Source organism: Pteropus vampyrus, unplaced genomic scaffold, assembly GCF_000151845.1.
Source record: "Pteropus vampyrus isolate Shadow unplaced genomic scaffold, Pvam_2.0 Scaffold143, whole genome shotgun sequence".
In the NCBI taxonomy this organism is placed as follows: domain Eukaryota; kingdom Metazoa; phylum Chordata; class Mammalia; order Chiroptera; family Pteropodidae; genus Pteropus; species Pteropus vampyrus.
Window position 1 is genome coordinate 3,433,821 of NW_011888924.1, and position 7,040 is coordinate 3,440,860.

The 7,040-nt window shown below is 51.4% G+C and overlaps 1 long non-coding RNA gene across 1 annotated transcript in view; it reads left to right on the forward strand.

Annotated features, from left to right (window-relative positions):
- Positions 1–7,020, forward strand: part of LOC111744878 — a 15,675-nt gene extending 8,655 nt beyond the window's left edge. Inside the window, exons 2-3 of the long non-coding RNA XR_002782371.1 lie at positions 4,058–4,279; positions 6,808–7,020. This is a non-coding gene — a long non-coding RNA (uncharacterized LOC111744878). The remainder of the gene's footprint in view (positions 1–4,057; positions 4,280–6,807) is intronic.
- Positions 7,021–7,040: the final 20 nt, after the last annotated feature.

The following is a 7,040-nucleotide window of genomic DNA, read 5'->3' on the forward strand; positions in this document are numbered from 1 at the left end:
TATCTGGCTCTCTGTAGCTCTAAACCTCATGTGTTAACAGCTTCTGATGTGTGACTTCCTAAGGCCCTATCAAGACCAGATTTAGTTTTCGTTAGATTACTGATTAAATGCGTACTGTGTTGCAGGCACTGTGCTAGGCACGGTAGATATTTATTCCACTTAATCTTTGCTTCTGGCCAGTAAAATAGTCTCAGTATCTTCCTGCCTTATGAATGAGGAAGGAGGCTCAGACAAGGGACTTGCTTGTCTGGGAGCACACAGTCACTAATCACATTCCGTTGACCAGGGCTGCATTGTAACTTACATGAGCCCTAGGCACTTTTGCCATCATGGGCCCCTCCATCTATTTAAAAAACAAACACACACACACACATACACACACATATACATATATACATATATGTACATGTATATATGTATATATGTACATATATATATAGCACCTGTGTTGGCAAACATCTAAGCTGGATTTAAAAATAAAATAAAACATATGGTCCTGTCTGATCTTGGAAGCTAAGCAGGGTCTAAGCCTGGTTAGTACTTGGATGGGAGATCGCCTAGGAAGACCAGGTGCTGTAGGTGTAAAAATAATTAATTAAATTAAATAAAACATTTTCTTCAACCCTAAATTTTTTTTTTTCCTCCTGATTTTAACACAAATCAAAACATTTCTGAAGGGTCCCTACAAGTAACGGGAGCCCTGGTGCTGAGAAAACCAGGCTCCTCGCCTGACTGCAAGCTCTGCTTTCTTCCTGGGGGCTCCTTGGTGCGAGTGGTAACAGAGCGCCCTGCCTAGCAGCTCAGCCCTCACTTTGCCTTCTCTTTCCTCCTATTCTAGGACATTGTAGGACATTCTAGGACAATTGAGCTGTTTACCTGCCTCACCCATCAGGAAAAGATCTAGTCCCGGCCCCCAACACCGTCTTTTCTAACTCAGTTAAAACCCTGTTGTTGATAAGGAGCTTGGTGGCCAGGCCCCCGGCTTCTAGGCTGTAGGACATGTGCAGTGTCTGTCTGGTCCCCATAATGAGATTAAGCCTGGTGACCTTTTAATGACTCACAGTGAGCATGGGGAGAGAGAGTGATGCTTAACACGTTTGAGCCCTGCGGGTAGTTCCTGTTCCTGTCTGATTTCATTAAGTGGAGTCTGACTCAGGTGTATGTGGGAGGGGAGGAGTGACTGTTCCAGAAGCTGCCAGAGATCTGTCACCCCCATCCTGTGCTCTGACAGAGGAAGGAGGGTGGCAGTGTAAGGGGCCACATGCGCTCCCTCTGGTTCTAAGACCCTGGTCTCCTGGACAAAGGAAACCTGTGGGGCCAAGAGTGGCTGCTTCCAGGTCCTTGAAACTTCTGTTCTGGGAACACAGGAAGCCCAAGAACAGCCGGGGTCCCGGGGGGCCAACCTGGGTAGGAAGGAAGAGCATGAGTGTTCTCATTGTCCAGACGGGGAAATGAAGGAGCATGACCGAAAGGCATTTGCTTACTAGGGAGTGAATCTCAAGCGATTTCACTGTTTCAGATGAAAACGCGTTTGTGGATAGGTCGGATTCCATCCACTGTCATTGAAAAGTCTTCTCCGAATCCCCCAGCATCGGAAGCAGCCCCTCCTTGCACAAAGATGGGCTGTCAATTTTGTTGAACTGAATAAGCAATGTTGCTGAAGGAAACTTTCAGTTCATCATCTATAGAGCGCAGAACCACTCACTACTTTGTCTTTTTTGTAAATCTGGATTTTTCATACTTAGATCTTACTGACTGTGAGCTCTCCTATAAGGGGCAAGGCATAGGCTTGCCCGAGGTCTTGCTTGGTGTGAGTTTTCCTGTCACCCCTCATACTTGGACTTAGAAGGGGGTATGGCAGAGACAGCTTGGGCTCCCGTAATTCAAAATGCCATTCTTCATCTCTGGCTTCCTCCCGGTTGCCTGTTTACCTGGAGCCCACATGGACCAGGAGAGCTGCCTTTGGAGCAACTGACATGAAGATCTTGCAAGTAGCTTGCGCTCCTGTCACCCCTTCTCTCTCAACCAGTGGTTCTGGCCCTGCTGCCTTTCCTCCCAGGAGAGTCCACAGGGGGCACCGGTGCTCATGTGACTTGGGTTTAAACCGCTTGAGGAGCATGGTTCCCCCAGGGATGAGGAAGACACAAGAGGACTGGCGTGGGGTGGGGAGAGACTGTCTTGCAGCCCCGGTTCAGTGTCTTCCTTGGCAAGCACACGTTCAGATCCTGGACCGGCTTCAGTATTTGGAAAGCGTGACATCTCTGCCCTAGGGACTGGGTGTTAGAAAGTACAGAGTCGCACCGCAACAGACAACCAACTCAAAGACGAGCTGGAGGAGCGTGCCACTGGAGAATATTAAAGTAGGGGACACTCTTCAGTGTGTACAATGGAAAAAGCTCTCGGAGGCCTGAGTTTAACTCGTGGCATGAATCCTTACTACCCTCTACATTAAAATCTGCCTCTGCTCTGCAACTTATCTACGAGCCGCTTGAAGGCAGGGACCATGTCTGACCTGTAGAGTTCCAGCCTCTAGCAAAGTGTCTGGCATATAGTAAGTGCTCAAGAAACAATTGAGTCAAGCAGCTAGTTGCTGCTGATAATTTTGGGCACGTCATTTATCCTCTTTGAGCCCCAGTTTCATCCATCAAATTGGGATTGATCGGCAGCACATGTAACAACCTGGTCGTGTTCTTGAGAAGTTTAAATAAGAGAATGGGAGGTGCCGAGTTCAGAGCAGGGGTCCCCTCGCCGCGAGGTCCCCTGTCCTCCCAGCAAACACAAGCACGCATCTCCACTCCGCCACTGTGGGGTGCAAACAGTATTAGGGTTCTGACTTTCAAGGGCATTCGGGATGTAAATTTACAGTGCAGAGTGTTACAGCCACACATAGTCATTGCACTATTCCAGCGTGTAATTTCTTTTCAACACCACCAAGCAGTTCTCCAGTTCTCAGCAGACACTGACTGGGTGTCCTACAATTCAGCTCAGTTCTGACACTGCGTTCCTGGAGATAGCATCAGATCCCTCAGGTTAGCGGCTCAGAAGACCGCCTGCTCCCTGCCCCCAATCGCAAGACCAGGTTGTTACATGTGCTGCTGATCAAAGGGCTGTATACAAGAGATTCCCAGGACCCCCTCCTTGGGTTCGATTAATTCTCTAGAGCTGCTCTCAGAACTCAGAAACCATTTTACTTACTAGATCCTGGTTTACTATAAAAGGATAGAACATCGGGAACAGCCAGATGGAAGAGGGGCATAGGGTGAGGTCTGTAAGGGTCAAGAGCACTGGAGCTTCAGTCCCCAGGGAACTAGGGTGGGCCAGTGTCCCTGATCTCCACATGTTCATCAACCTGGAGGCCCTGGACTCCATCCTTTTGGGTTCTTATGGAGTCCTCATTACACAGGCATGATTGATTAAATCATTGGCCTTGGCCAATTAAACTCAATCTACAGCCCCTCTCTCCTCTCTGGAGGCTGAGGGGGTGCGGGTGAAATCGGAAGGCCCATCCCTGTATTCGCTCAGGGTTGGTTCCTGCGGCAACCAGCCCTCCCTGCTCCCCATTCTTAGGTTACCTAGGGGCTCCACTGACACAACATAAGACACCTTTATCATTTTCTTCACTTGGTAAATTCCAAGGGTTTTAGGAGCTTTTTTAAAAAAGTAAATTTATTTGGTAACATTGGTTAATAACACTGTAAGAATTCCTGGTGTACCACTTTACAGTACAACAATACTTACCCCCCGAAGCCTGGTCTCCTTCCGTCACCATATATTTGGCCGCTTTTACTCTTTGTCCTCCTTGTACCCATACTTCTTATCACAGATTCGAAGAGACCCTCACTCCAATTTCTGCCTGTCTCACTGGGAGATTGGTTGGGAGGGAAAAAAGCTGGCTTTGGCTTGCCTTACCACCGAGTGGCTCCAAGGTACAGGGGTGACGGTCCTCGGCGGCCCTGAGTTCCCATCTCTGTCCTTGCGATTCACTCCCCTTGGCAGAAAGAAGCTGTGGCGGGTTCACCAGCAGCAGAGCATGTTCCTTTTGTTTTTCCTAATTCAGAGCTAATCAGATTCCGGCCGCCCCGGGCTCTCTGGGGATGAATCTAATCAAGGAGGGGAGGACAGCATTGCTCTTCGGCGCATCCTGCCTGTCAGAGTCGGGGCAAAGGATTAGCTCCCAGAGGACACGGGAGGAGTGAGGCGCACCGTCTGCCTACAAGGAGCTCGCAGGGTGCTTCAGCCCAGAGGTCCCACCAGCTCACAGGACAGGACACCCACGAGGGTAAGTAAGCTCCAGGCCAGCCTTGGGGACGTGGAGGAGGGGGACAAAGTGGTGAACACAATGCCCGTTTCAGGTTGTGGTGGAGGGTGGGCTGGGGAAGTGGAGGAGGTGACCGTTGGCAGGGGCAGGGAGCGTGGCACGGGGCAGTGTGGGGTGGCGGGAATGACAGCAGCAGCTTGCGTTGCTAGAGCCTGGGAGCTGGACAGTCTCCCCTGAGTGGACTTGGGGCTGCAGATGGACATCGAGTTGGTGTTTCGCTGGCAGGGAGTGGATGGCTGTTTGTGTGGGTGGGGCCACATGATTTTGTCTCTGTCACTGGGGGCGGGGGGGTCAGGCAGATTGAAGAGGGTAGAGAGACAGGGCAGAAGCTCTGTGCCCTCAGGAAGCTCTGTGCCCCTCCCTGGGCTTGGGTGGTGGCAGTGAAGATGGTCGGGAGGGAGGCGATGGCGAGAGACTTGGGGGAGGAACCCTAGGATTCGGTGGCTTGTCCGCCGAGGTGTAGGTGCTGGGACTCGGAGAAGCATAGCCACACTAGCTACCTGGGAGGTCAGCAGAGGAGTGTGACTTCGAGTGTGCTGAGTTCGAAGTGCTTGAGGATATCCAGGTAGAGACATTGGTGGACAGTGAGAAACGGGGTTTGAATTCAGAGGATAAAGACAAGACTGGCACTAGACTTGGGAGTCACCAGTATAGAGGTGACAGATAAGAACAGAGGCAAGAGTTCTAGACATAGAGGTTCATTGTCTGCCAGGGCTTCTGGAAACAGGTGTTCGCATCTGCCATTGGGGTGTTTCCTGGAAGATGATTTGACAGAACATATAGAAAAAAAAACAAAAACAAAAACAAACTGAAAAAGAACCTAGCTCTTACCTCAGGATTCCATTTCTCCATTTAGGAGTTAATTAGACAAGTGCACGAAGGTGGTCACCTCGTGTTGTTTAGTGAAAAAAATGAAGTCTAGTTAAATGTTTAACAAAAGATATTCATGACGTATCATTAAGTTAAAAAAGCAGGTTAGAAACTGGTATGATCCTGTTTCTATAAAAGACTATGTATATATTTTTAGAAGAAAAGGATATAAAGATATAAATCAAAATGTTGATTACTTGTTTTTTTTTTTTTTGCTTATCTGTGTTTTACCATAGGGAGTGTGTATTATCACACCCCTGCCCCCTTTTAAATGGTGGCATTGTCAACAGTTATCAGGCTGGCAGAGAACAGGGGTAAAGACAGCCCGGTCACCAGGGAGACGAGGCCAGGCCAACTGGAAACCAGTTCTCAGCAGTAAGGGTAGAGAGCTTGTGCTCAATGTTAGAGGGGTGACCCCAAAATTTGTTAGCCTAACGTCTGCTCGGCAGTCATTCTGATAATGAAGAAGAAGCAGGATGTCTGCACTGCTGCTGGGGGAGGCTAGGACTGTGGGGAGGAGGCAGGCAGGCAGCCACCTTCCCCTAGGGAGGGGAAACAGTGCTCTGCCCTCTGCCAGCACCTTGGCAAGGCAGATGGAGGCCTTGCCATTCACCGCCTGCCTCACCTCCTCCCATCCTCCGGGGCGTGTGGGCCAGGCTGGGCCGGGGTTCAGGAGATCCAACAGATTCAGGGTGAAGAGCTGTGCACAGGCCACACTGACCCTGGATGAGGCTGTGGAAACAGTGGGGACAGGCTGGGGGACTGAACAGAGGAACCAGGAAACCCGCTCCCACACGGCCCCCAGAGCAAGGCTTTCCCACACCAGCCCGAGCTGCCATTTTCCCGTCTGTAGAATGAGAACAGCAACATACTTGTTCTCTTGTAGGATGGTGTGAGTTAAATGATGTGTATGGGACACCCCATCAGCTCTGAGCCGCGAGGTCTCATTTATCGTGCCTTCAGTTTTGGAAGCCTCACCTGAGGGAGGAGTGCCCTTCCAGCCCGCCCTCGATGGGAGGGGAAGGGAGGCAGGAAGGGTGACAGGCTGCTTGGCTGCTCCTGCCCCCAGTGGGGTCTGCATGGTGGAGGCCAGCTCCGGGCTGTGCCCAGGCCTGCGGGGCTATGGGGTGGGGGGCTACATCTCATCGCCAGCTTCAGGGTTAAAAACCAGGCATGGGCAAGGCGGGATCCCCATTTCTCACCCCAGATGTACTTTATAATCCATCTGGAAGAAAACCGTGACTAACCCTGTACCTTTAAGGAATTGACTCCTTCTGTGTACTTCACCTGTGAACCCTGCCTGAGAAAATCTACTGCCTCAGGAAACAGAAAGTAAAGCGCAGGCGTTGGCCCAGAATTTGGAGGAACTTTCTTTGTACCATCTTTGCGTGTGGAACTCTGGGCACTGCCAGTGGGGACAGCTGGGCCCTCCTGCTGAGTGGGAAAGCACGGTGGGGGGCGGGAGGGGTCTCGGACGTGGGACGGTGATTACTGCGACAGCAAAGAGCCTGGGGGACTGGGGTGCAGCGGGCAGGGGCAGAGGTCGGCCCCGGGGGCCCTCGGATGTATCATTTGGAGCTTGTGGGCCGCCCCTCTGAGCTCTGCTGTCTTTCCTGCAGCTGCCGCCTCAGCATGGAGAGCCAAGCCAGCATGGCGCCCACCCCCAGAGCGCTGCCCTACTATGTGGCTTTCTCTCAGCTGCTGGGCCTGACGGTGGTGGCCATGACGGGTGCTTGGCTCGGCCTGTACCGAGGAGGCATTGCCTGGGAGAGCGCCTTGCAGTTTAACGTGCACCCCCTCTGCATGGTCATAGGCCTGGTCTTCCTGCAGGGAGACGGTGAGTCGCCCCTGT